The sequence below is a fragment of the Hyperoodon ampullatus genome, assembly GCF_949752795.1.
Source record: "Hyperoodon ampullatus genome assembly, chromosome: 12".
In the NCBI taxonomy this organism is placed as follows: Eukaryota; Metazoa; Chordata; class Mammalia; order Artiodactyla; family Ziphiidae; genus Hyperoodon; species Hyperoodon ampullatus.
In genome coordinates this window covers 84,966,875-84,986,704 of record NC_136925.1, presented here as the reverse complement: position 1 = coordinate 84,986,704, position 19,830 = coordinate 84,966,875, and positions in this window count along the sequence as shown.

Here is a 19,830-nt window from a genome sequence, read left to right as displayed (position 1 = left end):
GTCCTCCGGGGAGGGTGGGGTGTGGAGAAGAAGCCCGGCATCTCTGCAGATGGCTGGGGAGTCCCCCTGCCAAGGTCTGTGCCACAGCTTTGTGGCTTTGTGGCGGGCAGCCCTGTAGTTGAATCCCAGCTCTGCCATCTTGTAGCAGGGTGGCCACAACTTGGTACTGAACCTCTCAGAATCAGCTTTATCCACTGCTCAAGGGTCATCCCATCCACCAGGCTGTCCTAGAGGTTAGAGATAATGAATACAAAGACGCTACCTTGTGCATGACAGCCAGTGCTCAGTACTGGCAGCTCGGTACAGGCAGCACTTGTTTTACTGAACTTAGCTTTACTGGGCTTCGAAGATATTGCGTTTTTTTACAAATTGAAAGTTTGTGGCAACCCTGCATTGAGCAAGTCTACTGGCACCGTTCTTCCAACACCATTTGCTCACTTTGTGTCTCTGTGTCACATTTTGGGAATTCCTGCAATACTTCAAACCCTCCACCAGCAAAATATCACAACTTGCTAAAGGCTCAGATGATGGTTAGCATTTTGTAGCAATCAAGTATTTATAATAAAGGTATGTACATTGTGGTTAAGACATAATGCTATTGCACACTTAATGTGTTTTTGAAACTGTTGTATTATCTACTTTCAGTGTTAATGCAGAATTGTCATATATGTAAACTGCATGTTAGACACGTCTTTAAAAAAACTAAAATAATTATATTGGTGTAAGGCATATCATTTTTTCAAGCATGAAAGTAATCACTTAGCAAACATGCTTGGTAATTTGGTGTCTGCTAAGGTAGGAGAGTGGTGGACAGGTAATCTATGCATATATCACTAGTGCCAAGACATAAAGTGAGGGAAAATATATTTTACCCCCCTCCTCCAAAAAAAGGGTAAGCGTGACTTTACATGCACTGGGAGACAAAAAGAATTAATGTGATTTTCTTTATTGCTATAGTTGCCTTATGGGGGTGGTCTGGACCCGAACCCACAATACCTCCCAGGCATGCCTGTATGGAGCTTTATTAACGATCACCAGCAAATCAATTTTGATGACAGAGCCCTACACGGGGGGCCTCTGCTGCCTCTGAAGCTCATTCCATTCCTCTGCCTGCTTTGTCCCAAACACCCCAGCCAGTCTGTCCTGCTTTTTTTAACTCAAGCACGACACACTAGTCCTCACCGCGGGCTCAGCTGCAGTTATCCCGTGTTCTCACGGACGGTTCCCCTCCTTCTGGAACTTCACGCCTCCTCTCTCTAAGGGGTCCTCACGCCACCACCAAAGCACCTTCTATCACATTACAAATGCCTTATGGTTCTCCTACAGCTCTTCCAACGACCTAATACTTGTATTACGTTGATTTATTTCCTTCTTGTTGATCTTTTCCCACCAGGCTCTTGTCTGTTTCATGCTCTCTCGAGCCCCAATGCCTGAGACAGCGTTTGCTGACTAAATGAATAACCTTGAAAATCAAATTACTCAACCATAATAAATTCAGATAGTCCTTGGATTCATCCCTCCAATTCTGAAAAACAGAGACCCATATTACAAATTACAAACACAGGGAATCCCTCCAGAAACTTTAAGAGAAATGTAGGCCATGCTGCACAGCCCTGCCAGGCCCCTCTTCTGACAGAGGCAAGTTCAGGCTTCAGGAAAGGGAAAAATCCATAAAAGGAAGACGGGAAAGGATAAAGCTTTCTTGATTTTTTTCTTTCCTTTTCAGTTTCCCTGTAATATTTTTCTTCTCCCATTGCCGTCACTTTTTTGTAACCTAGAGCAATGCCAGAAAATGAGAGAACAGTGCCCGCTGCTGCCGTATTGACAGTGACCAGGAAGGGAGGGTGGGAACAGCATGCTGTAGGACAGACACTTCTCCGGCTCCGTTGCCCATCAGGACCCAGCTGAAGCTTCTAGGAGCCTGGCTCAGGAAACCACAGTTGCGAAGAACAGTAGCTAAAGGTCAAATGGTCCGGTTGCCTGGAGAGAACTGAAACTCTCGGAAACAGCAGCTTCGTGCAGTTCTGTAAGAAACTGGGAGACCTGGCCTGTCCGCAGCATTTGTGGCTCTAGACAGGGTCCCCTTGAGGTTTACCCTCTGCTCTGCCTGGTGGCAAGAGGGGTGAAAGAACAGCCACCGCCTTCCAAAGGCAACCTTCCCCTCCCTCTCTGTCTCTGTCTCTCTATCTCTGTTTCTCTCTCTTGTCTGTCTCGGTTTCTGTCTCTCTCTCATTTGCTCAGCTGTATTTATACATTTTGAATAAATCAGCTAAGAATTAAGCCTTTCACCTTCAGAACCCACTTCCCATAACCACGTTTCCATGGGGCATCTATGTGGCAGGCTGGGAGCACAGGAAGTTCTGACCTCGGTATTAGGTTGGTCTTTGGTGCAAAGAAGGCTCCTTGATCAATGGAAAACTTTCGGTGCCACATTTTATATGGCATAAAGCAACTTTATACTTTTATTGTTTTTATTGGTTTCTTTTTTTAATTGCCTTTTTGTCAATTTAATTCTTTAGTCGCTATTTTTTCTGAGTGTAAATCAAACTTTCCTGAATGAATTCTTTTTCTCCATCGATTGGCTTTTCTGGAAAGACTCCCTGTCTTTTCAACATGCTGTTTACCTAATTTCTTTTCCTTTTATATTTTTTCTTTTATGTTTTTCCCCTGGTTAATTATAAAATTTTCTTTCCTTTTATTGGCTTTGTTAGGGTCTGGTTTTAAAGCATTTCTTGGCCTTCTGAAAGAAAGAAACTTGAACAGCACATAGAATGTGGTTTTTCATTATATACTTGTAGCAAGTAAGTGTATGATAAATATGGATTTAGGACGTTTCAGAAACAGAAGAATACCCAAAGATGGGCCACCTACAGTACATATTTCTAGCAAATTAGACTATTTTGCTTTGAACACTGAAGAGAAAGCTAGCTGGAACTCAAAGCCCACCATGGAAGGACAGTCTTTTTCAGGTAGCTGTCAGGAGAGCATTGGCTGGGGAAGAGGTTCCAGAGGAAAGACCAGGGGCAATGTACGCCCTAATATATATAACTACATATGTGACTAATCTTAACGTATATGACTGATGCTAATGTACATGACTGATCCTAACATACACCCAATTCTGAAAGCAGACAAGGAAGCTACTCACTGCTAAATAAATAAACTACAACAGAAAGAAGAGGATCATGGAAGAAAATCCCCAACTCCTCACCACCTGAGTGTCACTGTAGAAGATTCTGCACTGCCTTGGAATGTAAACAAGTGAAAGTCTTTAAATTCCTTCACACAGAGAATAAACAAGGTAAGTGGTCACCTTCTAGAACTTACAAAGGCTTTTTAAAAACTGGAGGCCAAGCAGAATCATTCTGTGACCCCCAGAGGCAGATCCTACCCCTGGACCTGCCGTCTTCCCAGCTGCACTTTCTGTATTGTGGGAACAGCTCTTCCTCCCTAGCAAAGTCAGCTGCCATCGGCTCCAAGTGACTCAACAGTGAAAAAAACTACGCAGCAGGCAATCTCTAAAGCCATGTTTCCGACTAGCCCACAGTGACCTACTGAGCCTGGACAAAGAAGAGGACAGGCCAAAAGTACCCCCTGCTCAGTTCTAAAGACATTCTAGCCCCATTCTCAAGGGACCAGCCCCCACTAACAGAGTCCCCTTTATAAGCCCTACACTCACCCCTTACAGTCCTGGGAAGCTCAGGGGATGTGCCCTGTGAGTCCGCTCTTGGCCTGGAAGCACAAGAAAAAATCAATTCTCCCTTAAGAGATGGCTCCAGGTTGTGAAGTGCTCATGGCTCGCTGTATCAAATCCCATTTCTCAAAGCAAAATACCCTCTACTTTCATTTTCCAGTATTAACAAAAACTGATACATTGAGGCTGCAAGGATGACTAATGAAATGTTTCTAAAAAGACATATAATTATGGCAAAATGAAAATATGGTTCCAGAAATTAAGCCAGCTGCTCGACAGGGCAGATCAAGTAGGCTTCCCAGAAAATTTCTTGTAGGAATAAAATAAGAAGGGTTTCTAAGATGCAGTACGAAGAATTATTTCCAGAGCAAAGATTTTTAGTTTTCAATATTTCATTTTGGTATTGTTAGACTTATTTAATTGGCAATGGCCTGCATTCAAATAAAGCAAATTATGTAATTAATGCAATTCAACTCAGCAAACAACTCTCAAGTGCCTACTCTGGCTCAGGTTCTGAGACAGGCAGTTTACAGCTGTTATCCAATCTTCCACAGACAAAGGTGGTGGGCACCGTCCTGATTTTGCACATAAAAGACAGTGGCTCAGGGAGGCTAATGACTTGCCCAAAGTCACATAGTCATTATGTGGATTAGCTGGGGTTTGCCTCCAGGTCTCCCAGAGCCTGTGCTGTTCATGCTCTTAACCATCATGGCTCTTGGACCTCACCCTTCACCCCAAGTATTCATAAAGTACATAGAGAAAGGGGAACAGAAAATGATTTTCAAGTGAATAAAATGATTACTGTAATTTTAATGATAGAAATCCACATAAAGTACTGTGAAAACACAACGGAGGGATGAATTAATATATATTTGAAAGCAATCTTGTTATTGCAAATCAGAAACACTTCAGGATATCCTTGGGAAGGATATTGCTTTTCTGTTGCTGTTATTGGTACTTGGTTTTTACTTTGCTTTGCATTTTGGAAAGGGAAAGAAACCCCGTGGGTTGGCTGAAGCTACCTAAAAGGCATTTGAAGGCAGCCTAACTCCATGCAATCCATGCCTCCATGGGGCCATTTGAGAGTTTTAACTGCAACATAAATGTGCACAATTCACCAGTGGGAAAGAAGAGCCATAATGACGCATTCAAAGAACCTTCACTATAAATGCATAAGATTATTCAGCTGCTCCAGACTCAAAGATGCTTAAGCTCCGTTCCAAAAAATAAAATAGTGGTGCAAAGTTTGTTTTGAAATAATGTCAGACTCTTACCATTAAACTATTAATAACATCATTTCCTATTTTTTTAATACCTTAGAGGTACAGCTCCCAAAGCCATCAATTGCCTGACAATAAAGTGAGATGGGGCATGTAACAGATATAATTTAGTGTCTTCTACTACCTTAGGACATAATAAAAGTAAGATTCAAATATATATCAATAAAGCTGATAGAGCAACCAGAACAGGTAAGTTTCAAAATCTTATTCAGCATAATGCCGCTGATAAAAATGAAAAAGAAAGAAAAAGACGGAGGACGAGGAAAAGAAAAAGAGAGCCTATTTGCTCTACTGAGGCAGGATGCTAGCCCAGACTATAGCATCAGCACAGGACGGACGGCCCCCCCATGCACCAAATTCAGAGTCGGATGCCCGGTGTCCTGGGCCTGCAGGCCTGGGACCACCGTCGGCCCACACTCAGCTGCCCATCTTTGCTCATTCTCTTGACTGTTTCTATGCTTCTGGTCCATCTGGTCTCGCAGTTTACACCTTTGGAAAACTTTAATTCTGTCTCTTTGTTTTCCTTTCCAAATGAAGGATCACTTTCTCAGCTCCAGTTGAGACCTACTTTATTCTGTTCTTCCTTCATTTTCTCAACAGTAATCAGACTCCCCTTGCTCAAGCACACCTCCTTTATCTAAGCAGCCTTTCTTTTCTCTCAGACGTGTTGTGATCAAGGCTGGAAGCCAAAATGTTGCCTCTAATGTACAGGGTAATATTTTAGGCAGCTTTTACTGAAATGCTGAAAATGAATGAGCACAAAAATCACTCTTGTAAATGAATGCAAGACACGCTCAACTTGGCCCACTCTTGTTTATGTTACCCGTGGAAGAAAGAGGAGAGAGAGGCAGAGAGAGAAATGTTCTGTTATTACTAATGTTTCCACTGGTTTGTTATTATCTACTGAGCCTTTTCTCCATCCTTCTGAAGATTATTTAGATCAGTCATCAGATGCCAAGGAGCACAGTGCTCTTAACAGAAGGAATAGCCCCAGGTCATACTTTACTTCAACTAACACATGTAAAGGTTTCAGTGGAATCTCAGTGGTCTCCACCACCAGATCGTTGACTGATCAGCTTGCTTAGATCCAAACCAAGGAACTGAAGACAGTTCTGGAATGAGGGCGTCAGCCTGTTTATTAGTGCAAACCAACCACATCGTGCATTTGAACAGACTTAAAAGGAGCTGGAAGTCACCTGGTTCCAAAGAAGTCAGTTTGAAGGAGAGTTGTCATTTGTCACGTGTTCCACCAGGAGTTTTTTTCACTTGACCAGACGCAGGGGATGGGAGGCTGTGGGCAGAATGGGGACCCAGTGCTGGCTTTGGAATGAATGGGAAAACCGTGAGAAGACCCCAGGGTATGTCCAGGAGAAAACCACTCTCTGTTCCCTAAGAAAACTGTCAATAAAGAGAGAGACAGCTTCCTCTGCCTGGGATTCTGAAGTGAGAGAACAGTCTAGACCCTCCAAAATGCTGATTGTACTCAGCGTAATATGGCTCAGCCCACTTTTGGGTGGTCACATGACATAGAGAGATATAGTGAAAGAATTTTTTTTTGTAACACTAGGAGCTGTTTGGGAGTTTTTGTTTGTTAAGTTCAATATCCCACTCACCCAATCTTCTGGAACAAAGCTCTTTAGAGCAGCAGTCCCCAACCTTTTTGGCACTAGGGACTGGTTTCGTGGAAGACAATTTTTCCACGGACTGGGTGGGTGGGTGGGTGTTTCAGGTGGCAATGTGAGTGATGGGGGGATGGGATAGTTCAGGAGGTAATGCGAGCACTAGGGAGCGATGGGGAGCGGCAGATGAAGCTTGCCTCGCTCACCACTCACCTCCTGCCGTGCGGCCAGTGGGGGTGAGGGGTGGTGAGGGCGCTGGGGACCCCTGCTTTAGAGGATCGTGAAAGGGGTGCTATGTATACATACACATGGCCATTTGAAAGCTGGGTGCCATCCATCACTCCACTTTCTCCAATCAGTCACCAATTAGTCACCCAGCAGCCGGGCAGGGGACGGTGGGATGAATGGCTGTGTTAGTTCAGAATTGCAAACAGCTGCACCCAAATACACCCAAATACAGCAGCCTAAACACATGGGGTGCATTCAGCACACACTAGGCGCCCATGAGTCTAACTCTCTGGGGCCGCTGTCTCTCACCCTCTCCTTCTCCAGGTGTGGCTACAGCCAGAGCTGCCTTGTGCCTTCTGCTGGTCCTGGGCAATTTTGCTTTTGTGAATCCCTCAAAAAATATTAAAACTATAATTTTATGTATAAAGACAGACGTAGGACTATTATATTTAAACATCTTCTTCAACTTAAAAGGTTTTTTTTTTCCTTCTGACTTTAAAAGGCATTAAACTTTTTCATGGGTCCCTGAAGTATGGTGGACACTAGGCACTGCACTTACTGTGCCTCATGGATGTCAGCCCTGGGTCCAGCCATCACCTCAGTATTCCAGACAGGACAGAGGGCAGGAAAGGAGAAAGGGGCTTGCCTCCCGGGTGAGATGTCATTATGTACTTTCCTGGAAGACCCAACTGGATTGGCCAGAGCTTAGTCACATGACCACCCAGTGTGGCAAAGGAGTCTGGGAAATAGAGTCTTTATTCTAAGTGTGAGACAGGCAGCAAGCAGAATCTGCCAAAGCTGCCAATCTGACCAGATGAATTGCTCTCTTCAATGAATAGAAGTGGTGCAAAGGCAGTAGTAAAAGCGTAATCTGCTGGAGATAGTATTCGAGATTCCTTTCAAGGCAGCCCATACAGAGAAAAACAAAACTAAACTAAAGAAACAAACAAACAAAAACTCCACTGCCTTTTGCTTACATCTAAAATTCCTGAACAGGAACTTTATTTGAGCCTAAACTTCAGTGCACATTATTTTTCCCTCATCATTTCCGTCCATCTTCCATGCCTCAGTTGTGGTGTTTGGAGATCTCTTCCCCCGATTTTAAGGCTCAAGTCAAATAAATTCTCCTACAGAAGCTCTTCCTAATGGTTCTCTGCAGTGCCCGCCCAGCCCCCATTGACAGGTGAGCTGCTCTCTTTACTCCGCACCAAGCACTTTGCAAGTAACCTCTCATAAACCGTTTGTTTATAAATACATACTCAACACTCACAAAGATTTGTTGAACGAATGAAAACATGGTGTATTTTGATTAATTATGTGTTTGTCTCCTACCATCAGCCTTGAACTCTGGGAACAGTCTGGTTCTCAGATACATGTACATCTAATCCACAGCATCTAAGAGAGTTTGACACAGAGTAGGTACTTCATGAACGGCAGCTGAATGGAACGGCAAAATTCCAGTGACTTGATAATTAATAATTTGCTCTGCTGGAATGTATGCTAGGCCAAGCCGCCATTGTTCCTTCTCAGGTGTCAATGTCCTGCTTCAGGAAGAATGCTAGGTGGAGGTGGCCTCATCCTAGAGAGCAAGCTGGACTGTAGAAGCCAGTCCAGCCATCAAATGCATGCTCACTGCCTGGTTCTGTAAAGTAACGTCACCACATTTGTACCACTTCTGGCAATTCAAGGCTCTTTGGAATAAAGGTGAAATAGGAAAATAATGAAGTGGGCATTTTAAAGTACACAAAGGGCAAATGATCATCCTCTTCAAAATATATTTTTGTAATTTTTTTCTGGACCATCTTTAGAAGGGACCCTACTCTCCCTAAACAGAGGACAGTGACAAGGGTAAATAAATGCCATAGTCAACAAAATGGATTTTACAAACAAGACAAATTAAGCACCTAGGATGGTGCCCAGCACACTCAGCGAAGTGCTTGAATGAATAAATGGTAATTAACCAATCTCTAAAGTAATATCTCACTTTTTCGAAATAACACAATTAGATTCTTTCACCAGGCCACTTTAGCATAACTTAAGTGATTTAACTTATAAAAAATCCAATTCACACTGACTTTTCAGGAGGAGACTTAGTTCTTAAAGCCAGTTATGATTTCAGGTGTATCTATTAATTTAAATTTATCTAACTCAGAGCCCTAGTTAGCCTTTAACGACAGGATAAAGGCCTGAAGGATGGTGGTTCTGATTCATTCCAAAGCCCGGGTGGTGGATGGGCATGCAGAAAGATTGACCTGTGCAGGGAAAGGGAGGCAGCAACAAGTAACAGGGAAGGTGTGTATTGAAAAACTACGAGGCAGAAACTCAGAAATGGAAAGCACAGGAAGTATAGAGGATTCCGTGTTACCACATAAGGGTAACAAAGGGTAAGGTTCAAAATGAGTCACATCTTAATCAAATTATAAGGAAAGACCTCATTCAACTAAGAAATTCTCAAGAAATGTACATATAAAATACCCTTCTTCTTAACAATAGGCATGAGCAAGTCAAACCGTTGTTGACAATATCTATGAAATGTTGCTTTGGGACGAATAAAGACTTTATCCTCATGAACAGAGACAAAGTTCCTCTTCTCTGGGCTTAGACCACCATTTCCTCCTTGAAAATTGCTGGCGTGTGTGGAAAGCTCCCAAACTCCTCAGCTAATGTCAAAGGGCAGATTCTACACCTGCAGTTAAAACTAAATCTGCTTCATCTTTCAAGCTCTCATTTCAGGGGAACGGTGGAAATGTTCACTTAAAATTGTCGATTCAGCAAAACTCAGCCACTTTAGGTTTACACAAGTCTCTTTTGAGTAAATAGTAAACTCTGTATCGCCCCCCTCCGCTTCATTCCCTCCAGTCTCTCATCTTATTCCCCAGAGGTTTAAATGTGGCCCCCACATCAGGACAGGGCTCCCCAGTCCCTGAGCCTCCCTTCTACTCACATCTTCCTTCTCGCCGTCCTGCTGGTTGTCACCTGCACTGCTGCTGTTGACCTATGGCACCTGCCGGGGCTCCGTTTGACCCTCCCGGCCCGTGTGTGTTCTGCTCTGGCACCTTCTCCAACCTCTCCATCCCTATCCTGACCCCTCCATCCCTGTCCTGATAGGCTACTCTTATCTACCCGTTGGGCTTCTCAGGACCATTTTCACCCTCTTCTGAAGAGGGGAATGTTTACCACCTCCAATTGCAGCGAGCCACAGATAGCAGAACCTCATCAGGCTACCATCAGGCCCCTTGGAAATTGTTAACTTGATGTCTGTATTAGAAGCTCTGTAGTTCCAGGGCTATTCTCAACAGAGGTTCTCGTAAAGAACATTCACCTCAGCCGTTTCCCAGAAACAGAGGTGCAATCCTACTGCTCTTGAGTCTCCCGCCAAAGTATCAGTCGGGTCTCTGTTCTCTCCTGCGTTTTAGTGGGTAACGAGGGAAAGGGGGAGACTTTCTCGGGATCATGGGTCTTCTTCCTGCCAACACTGCCCCATCAGCTCACTTTAGAATCCATCATTCCTTTGAGGGAGGAAAAATAACTGTGATGTCATCTAATTTTCCTTTTTCCTTTAAAGCATTTAGTATGTATTCTATGCATAGTGTTCTAAGCTTAGTTCTTTTTTTTTTTTTTTTTTTTTTTTTTGGTCACACTGTGTAGCATGTGGGATTTTAGTTCCCCGATGAGGGATCGAACCTGTGCCCCCTGTGATGAGAGTGCAGAGTCTTAACCATTGGACCACCCGGGATGTCCCTAAGCTTAGTTCTTGATATGCAAAGCCCACCTGCTTTAGTCCCCAGAAATCTTTTATTATTTTCTCAGTAAAGTCTAGTTCTTATCAATCAAAGTCAGTTTGGCTTTCAGGCTGTTGTTTCTGTTACTTGTCTCAAAAATCCACCCAGAAATTAAATTTCCCATTTCATCTAGGCTGTATCTCCCTCTTTTTGAGACCAGGCAAATTGTTGCCATGTGAAACAGGGGAAAGATGGAAGGTGAAATGAAGGAAAATAGAATAGCTAATATCAAACCAATATCACAAATTAAATATGGAAGTTCAGGATCCAATTAGCTATGATCCAGTTAATGCACTCTTATTCAGATTATTGCTGCATATGTTAAAAAAAAAAACAAAAGCAGAGATGATAAATATGATTGGCTTCTCTTAGGAATAATTATGTGGATTGTTTGTTAATTTATAAATTCATTACATCATCAAATGCTTTGCCAAACACATGTCACCCCCCCATAATGTTGTTAGGTTTTGAGCCCTTTAAAGGCAAAGATCATGCCTCATATTTTTTTAACATGTCTCATAGCAACTCTCACAGGACTAGGAGCCCAAGGGATGCTCAACACTTGCTGCTCTGCCCAGAGCTGATGAATAGAACCTTGTTCATTGTTCCCTTTCAAAACGGAGAATCACGCAAAAGAAATTGGAGGTGATCAGCTGGGAGGAGGTGGTGTTAGGGGAAGAGAAATGTCCCTATTATTCAATATTCAATGAGAGACTTGTATCAGGGATCTCTGCAGGCAACTGAAGCAGTGTGCTAAGCCATCTCCACAGGAATGAGGTAAGACCACTGTATTAGGTAAGGTGACCAGGGTGTTTATTGTTCAAAGTGGGAAACATTTTAAAGTAAAAGAGAGCACTATAAATAATTAACTTACCTCACACACACTGGGATATGTGGTCACCCTGGTACCAGGAGATTTTAAGACACATAGAATCATAGAACATTAAAGATGGAAAGTTCTTAGGAAATCATGTAGCTCAATACTAAGGGAAAAAATCTGTTCGCCAGAACAAGAGGTGTTCCTTCCGAGAAACTGGTTTCATTAATACTGAGAAACACACACAAAAAAGTATTTTGCAGCAAAATAAATTTGGTGCATACACTTAGAGATTCATCGTGCATATTAAACATTAAAGGGAAATTCTTCCACATGCAAACTTTGTTTAAAATAGCATTCCCCCAAATATTTGTATACTGATCTCTTCTACTTTTCTGTTTTGTTTTGTTTTTATAATGTGCTTATTGCCACCTTGCAGACAGAAACATGTATCTACTTCCAATTTAACAGGGGAGGGAGAAACACAAGTAGATTATGTAATGTGTCAAAGATCATATAGTTTGGCAGGACTAAAACAGTGGTGGAGTAGTAACAGTAGTAGTAAGAGTAATAGAAGTAGTAATAATCATAGTAGCAACATCTATTGTGGTAGTAATAGTAATGGTAATAATGTCAATACTACCAATTGTAGTGGTAGTAATAGTAGGAGTAGCAGTAGTAGCAGCAGAAGTAGTAGTAATAGAAGTAGTAATAATCATAGTAGCAACATCAATCACCGTAGCAACAGTGGTAGTAATAATAGTAATAGAAGTGGTAGTAATCATAGTAATAACATCACTAGTAGTAGTAACAGTAGTGGCAATAACATCAATACTAGTAGTAATTGTAGTGGTAGTAATAGTAGCAGTAGTGGTAGTAAAAGCAGTAGAAGTAATAGCAGTAACAGTAGTGGCTACCATTTTTTGAGTACTTTCTACTAGACACATTGTAAGAAATCAAAAGAGTATTTTTTACCAGCAAGCAGGTAAGCTCAGTGAGGGCAATTTTCACCCTTATATCCTCAATACTTGAGCCTGGTGCCTGGCATGAAGTAGATACTTCATAAATACTTATAGAATGAATAAATGCTTATAAACAGTCCATTTCAAGGCTAAGAAAGAACTTCTCCAAAGTGCCAGAATGTTCCTTTATAATTATCATGAATCATCAAATCTCTTTCTAGGTTTTCTTTCCCCCTTTCTTTCTTTAAAGGTAGAAACACAGTGCAGTATATGTGCCCAGCAGCTCTGGAAAAGTTCTTGGTTTCAGGAAGCAGCATCAGGAATGCAGTTCCTCATGCAAACAAGTAAACATGCATCACACTGGTTCTGGAAAATCACCTTGACCTTGAGCACCATTCGAAGAACTAAAACCTGAGCAGTGCTTTGTATTCACCAGGGTCACACACTTAAAGGATTCCCACTGAAAGTTGTTCTGCTATCAGAACAAAAAAAAAGGGGGGTGGATGAGGGGGAGGGTAACAGCAGGTATAGGCAGGCAGGAAGGAAACTAGCCTACAAAATGAGAGGAATTACCTGTAATAAAGGAAATTAAGGATTTTAATGAGCCTGCCAGGAACCACTTGGCAATCACTGTTTAATAAGATGAAAAATAAACAAAGGGGAAAATGGTGGATGTTATGGAGCAAGAAAATGTTCTCAATAAATTTCTTATCTTCAATCTTAGTGCATCCTTTGTGGTACTTTTTTTTCCCTCTCTTCTTTATTCCAAGAAGGTTAGTTTCTATTTTCAGCCTAAAGGAAAAGTTGAGAAGACAGTGACATGATGGCCATCTTGAAGTGTTTGAAGAGCTCTGGTGAGAAGGGGGAACACGTGGGCAACAGGCAACCACACCTCATACAAATATAGATCAGAATTTTCTCATAGTTAGAGCTGATCAATAATATGGAGCCGTTTTCCTCAAAAAATACAAGATGGAGTTTCACATCCCTGGAAGTGTCTGGACAGAGCTGGGGCCACCATCTCTCAGGGGAAACTTTCATTTGGACAAGTTAGCATCCAAGTGTCCTTTAACTTCTGGGACCAGTCCCCCCAACTCTCTGTGGGATGGGACACAGAGATTTTCATTTTCCCACTATTTCAGCCCTAATGCAGCACATTTGGTGAATGTTGCCAACCAGCGGCGAGTTTCAGGGGTTTATGGGTCCCGATGTAATCGTTGGGACAAACATTCTCAACCCACCCCCGGGTGATCTCTAGTTCCTTCTCGTTTGTTCAAGGCAAGCAGAGAAGACAAGAAGTGAGTATCCCGTGGAGACTGTCCTTTCTCACCTCATCTGGGCCTGGGCCTGCTGGGGGATGCACCCAAAGTGGTAGAAATATGCTTCATCTGCCATCCTGTAAAACTTCCAGTGAGCCCTCTGGAACAACTGAGGATTTGGGCAGGTCTAATTTAGACCTACATTGAATCCCTTATCATGGCGTACCTCCTTTTAAATTACATAAAGAAATCTTCTAAACCATTAAGAGAAAGACAGACAACCAAAGAGAAAAATAGGCAAAAAGACTTCCCAGAATAGGATAACTAATTGGTTCATAAATACATAAAATGTCTTAGCCCCTTAGTCTTCAAAGAAATACAGATTAAAACTACAACACATTATTATTATAATCACCCTAAAATTAAAAAGACTGACAATAGAAAGAGTTTTTAAGAATGTGGAACAACTAGAACTCATATTGTTGGTGTGTTTATTTGTACAATCACTTTGGGAAACCATTTAGCAGTATCTATACATACCTTATGACCCAGAGATTATATTCCTAGGTACATATAGAAGGCGTACTTTTGTGCACCCAAAGACCTATACAAAAATCTTCATAGCGGTGTTATTTATGATAGACAAAATTAGAATACAACCCAACTATCCATCAACAAGAGAATGAATGATCGAGTTTGTTATGTTCACAAAATGAAGTACTAAACAGCAATGAAATAAACTACAATTACATGCAATATCATGGATGGGTCTCCTAATGTTAAAAAAAAGGACATGAACAAAAAAATAGTATATCCTGCATGATTCTATTTATATAAAGTTCAATAACAGGCAAAGGTAATCTGTGGTTTTAGAATTCAGGACAGCAAGTGCCTTTGGAGTGGCGACAATGATTGGGAATACACAGGGGAGCTTCAGTGGTGCTGGTAGTATTTTATTTCTTGACTCGGGCTGTGGTTAAACAGATGTAGTCCCTTTGTAAAACTTCATTGAGCTATACAGTTACGATCTGTGCACTCTTCTGCATGTCATACATCAACAAAAGTTTGTTAAAATACATTATTAGAATGAAAAAATCATATAACCTTTCACTTCTTCAGGTTATTTTTACTTTGCTCAATACTAAATAATTCTAAAATTCAGGTTGACTTAATGCAATCTGAAAGGAGAGGAAATCAAGTCATTGACTGGAAGAAACTGGGGCATTCCAGAACCGAGGTAAAGCCTGGTGTTAGAACTAGAACAGCATTCCAATAGAAGCCAAGAAGTTCTTGTGGAACCATGACTCAGAGGACATTAGTGCTTGACTTAATGCTTAGACAGAGGAAGTTTGTTAGTATGGCTTCCAAGAAATCGTTCGTTTCAGGTAAAATTATTACCCCCCCCATACACTCAACTTGTCAATGCACATGTACATGCTAAATGCATAAACTCACAGATCTCAGAATCTGTTTATGCATTTGCATTGTATAACTGTATAGAACATCTTACTTCTTGAAGTTGTTCCTTCTTGTTCAAAGATATTAGGGTTTATTGCCATTTTAAATTTGTTATGGAGCCATCACCTACTGTGCTTAGGACACCAGAGCATGGCATAAAGACAAAGCTTCTACCAGAACTCGATATATCGTTTTGTGAATTAAAGTGAATTGATAAATATTTAGTTTTAAAGTTTCTCCATTCTCCATTTTATAATCATTCCTTTCAATCACAACTTGTTACATGCCCATATAATATGTTTCATTTAGCCCAGTATGTATGGGAAGCTGCCAAACTGGCTTGTCTGTTCTAGGCCAAAATCAGAAACAATTTTCCTTTGAGTTCTAATTTAGTAACAAAATTTAGAGAGGCTTCTTGGTAAAAAAAAAAAAAAAAAAAAAAAAAAAAAAAAAAAAGAACTGAGAAACACCAAACTGAAGATAAACAAGAACTATGTGTGTTATTCTGGCAGTAAACTACAGCCGCATTTCATATGTATGTGTGTGTGTGTGTTTGCCTTTAGATATCTATATTCCTATCTATCTATCTCTATTTATCCATCTATCTATATATCTATTATCTATCCAACTATCTACCATGGTTCCCGTATAAATGTCAAATCCCCACCCTCCAGAGACGATGAAACCTGTATGGGGTCTTCAGGGAAATTTCTGACCCAGGCAGGTCTGAATTTTCCATTTCTTCTCTGACTAGCTTTGCCTCACGCTGCTGGGTCCACACCACCTTCACTGACATGCACGACTTCTTCTTTGCGTACAGAGAATTTTCAGCCTTCCTGGCTATACCTGTTGGAGGATCACATCTTATCTGCACATTTCAGGAGGTTTGCTTTCCTGGAATATTTACCTTCTGGAGACCACAGTGCTCTCTCTTCAATTCTTAACATTTATCTTACCTCCACTCACCAATGCTGAAACGTCTGCTGTTTTATAAAGTAGAATAGGGCTTCTTAACTGGGTATTCCTTATAAAGAGTTCCATAATGTGCAGAAACCATAATTTCTATAATATTTCCTGTTTTAAGCAGTAATCTACCTCCTTTCCTATTTTCCCCCAGAATTTAGCTACCTGGGATTTTACTGTGTAACTACTGGTAACTTTCATTTAGACCAGACCTCAGGGCACATGCTGTTCCAGTGGTAAAGATATTCCTAAGCAAAGTATTAAGACCCTGTCCTTTTTGTTCTCCAGCTTTGTTCACCTTCATAACTTAGGGCATTTCTTCCCATTTTTTTTCTGGGTTTTGAGTTCCTTGAGAATAGTTCTCCACATCTGACTCATCTTTAATATTCATCCAAGCAAATTTTACATGTTTTCTATAAATATCTCTTCAATAAATTTTTTAAAATCATTGCATGAATAAATATTTTAAATATTTGTATGTTTCTCATCTTAAAAATCTTTTTTAAAATACACTAGACAAGTCATTTTGTACCCCATCTCCTTTCCACTATAACACCCTGGACCTTTGTTAGTTCTGTGTATAAAATAACCCGCGTCTTTAAAACTGACCATTTACTAACATGACCAATTCAAGTTTTGGAACAACTTAGAATCATGAAAATTTAACAAAGGGGAAGTAATAGTGGAGTTGTATAGTCAGACTACCTTCCTGCAGGAAACAATTAGAAAAGGTAGACAAAATTTTTTTTAAAAGACTAAGGCACTAAGAAGGACCAAAAATGGGCATAAACTGGAGTGGAGTCTAGGCTGGAAAGATGGAAAGATCAGCAGTGAGGTTTGTGAGTCTGCAGCTTTTTGACTGAGGGGACATCCTAATCCATGCATCTTGTGCAGTAGAAAACCACAGCCTTACTAGCTAAAGTGTCAGAAGACAGAGAAGACCAGTGGCAGAGCAGCTGCAAACACAGCAGGAAATCCTAGAAGGGAGATAGATCCCAGAGGAGTGACTCCTAAACTATGCATGCACAGGGAACCCATGAAAACACAGCTTACATTATATAGCAAAGATTTCAGCATCCACCCACTGCAGGGGAGACAGAGTTTGGAGTGTGACTTAAAGCAAGTTAACTACTGTGAGAACAAGAATCAACACTCTTCAGAGGAATAAGACAGAATCCATACTCTCTACATATTATTATGTCCTAAATTCACTAAAAAAAAGTCACTAGAAATATGGGAAAAATTGACTAAAATTGAAGAGCAAAAGCAGTCAAAAAATCACCCCAACATTACCCAGATGTTGCAATTAGCAGACAAGATTTTAAAGCAATTACTACAAATATATTCAAGGACTCAAAGAAAGCATTCTTATAATGAATTAACAGGTGGGTAATCTCAGGAGAGAAACAGAAACTGTAAAAAAAAGTTGCAAATGCCACAAAAATACCTGCACACAGATGTTTATAAAAACTTTACTTATAATTGCCAAAACTTGGAAGTAACGAAGATGCCCTTCAGTAGGTGAATGGATAGATAAATTGTGGTACATCCAGATAACGGAATATTATTTAGTGTTAAAAAGAAATGAGCTGTTAAGCCATGGAAAGACATGGAGGAACCTTAAATGCATGTTACTAAGTGAGAGAAACCAATCTGAAAAGGGCTACATACCTTATGATGCCAACTCTACGTCATTCTGGAAAAGGCAAAACTATGGAGACAATAAAAAGATCAGTCGTTGCCAGGGGTTGAAGGAGTGGGAGAAGGAGTGGGTGGAGCTCAGAGGACTTTTAGGGCTGTGAAAATACTCTGTAGGATTCTGTAATGATGGATACATATCATTGTACATTTTTCCAAACCCATAGACTGTACAACACCAAGAGTGAACCATAATGTGAACTGTGGACTTTGGGTGGTTGTGATGTGTCAGTTGTGACAAACATCCCACTCTGGTGGGGGAATCTGATAATGGGGAGGCTATGCATGTGGGAAGGCTTTACAGGCAAAATAGCTAGTTTTATCTTAAATTTGAAGTTGATTTTGTCCTATTAATGTGAAGCCAAAATTATTTTTTAATGTTTTAAATTATTCATTGCTCCCCTGACCAAAAATGTATCTATTTCCATAAGTAAGTGAAAAGCAGGAAATACATACAAACTCTTTGCTTGTGGCATTTGTTGTCCACACACAGGTATCTCTATTCAGACTTGTATTTTTCTGGACCAGCCCATCAGGACTTTCCAAGTGCTGCTATACTTCAGTTCTCTTCTACAGAAAGTAGCATTTCCATGCTCCATTATGTAGTACTATTAACATTTTTCGCTCAACAACAGAATATTACATTTTACTATGTTTTCTCCGGCTTAGAGAATAGCTATTCATTTCTTAATAAAATAGTACAGTGTGTTTTCTCCAAGATTATTTAAGACTCAGGTGAGACACAAGAACAATAAAATAAAGAATTGAGGGCTTACCTGGTGGCACAGTGGTTGAGAGTCCGCCTGCCGATGCAGAGGACACAGGTTTGTGCCTCGGTCTGGGAGGATCCCACATGCCGCGGAGCGGCAAGGCCCGTGAGCCATGGCCGCTGAGCCTGTGCGTCCGGAGCCTGTGCTCTGCAACGGGAGAGGCCACAATGGTGAGAGGCCCGCGTACCAAAAAAAAATAAAATAAAATAAAAAAATAAAGAATTGAAAACTCTATTCTCAGGATTTCACTAGCTGAATTAGATAAAATGACTACTCTCTTTAAATCTTTAACATCATTTTTTTGTAACATGATTTTATGTTTTTTCAGGGGAAGGTACATCATGCATATTGTCATTATGTAAGGGAAAACAGTCAATATACATTGAAGTCAAATTCCCTAAATTACAAACAGCAAATTAGAAATACCAGTTGATAAAAAAAGAGAGTGCTCTGAAGTTAAATAAAAATATTAACAATATTAAATTTAATTCAATAAACATTTATTATTGAGAGGCTATAATGTCCCAGGGTTATGTTGTTTTAGTTATTAAAAGATATTTTACAACTATTGTGTATTTCAATACAATATGATTTTGCATACACGTCTTTTAAAATGTTTTGCAAACAGACTAATGAAAACACTGGCAAGATTCAAAAGAATATCTCAAGAAGAAAATAAGCAATAGCCTAGTAATATTTCACAAATTAAAGAAATGAAACTTCACTGCTTCAAAAACCAGCCATAAGCTACAAATTTGATTCACAGAGCTCTTTACCTATCAGCCAGGAGCAGGCAGTAGAATTGGCTTTGATAAATGAGCTGTCAGAATTTTTTGCCATCTTTATTTAATTTTTAATTTTCTTCCTAAATTCTAGGGTCATACTCCTTGTGATTCATATAATTAAACAACAACAACAATAAATCTTAAGAAGAAAGTGAGGAATCAAAGTTGTAGGCATGTTACAAAAGAATAAATCACTACCTACAGCAGAACAATTAAATGCTGGAGTTAAGCATGAGCCTGATCTAGTGGAAATCTGTTCAGTTAAGCAAGGAAGACTTTTCAGAGTGTGAGAGGTGTACAGTCTGCCCAAAAGGTCATGTGAAGATTGCCTAGGAACATGATGAGGGTCTCTGAGGGGATACATCACCTTCACCCATGAAAGATTCCATCAGGTGGGTGTCCCACCCAGAATAACATTGTTTATCTTATTAGTTAACAAGATACATCACCTATTGCCAAACCTCAGTATATTCCTTGAGCATTTGAGTCCAAGGGGTAATTTTTATTTTATTTTT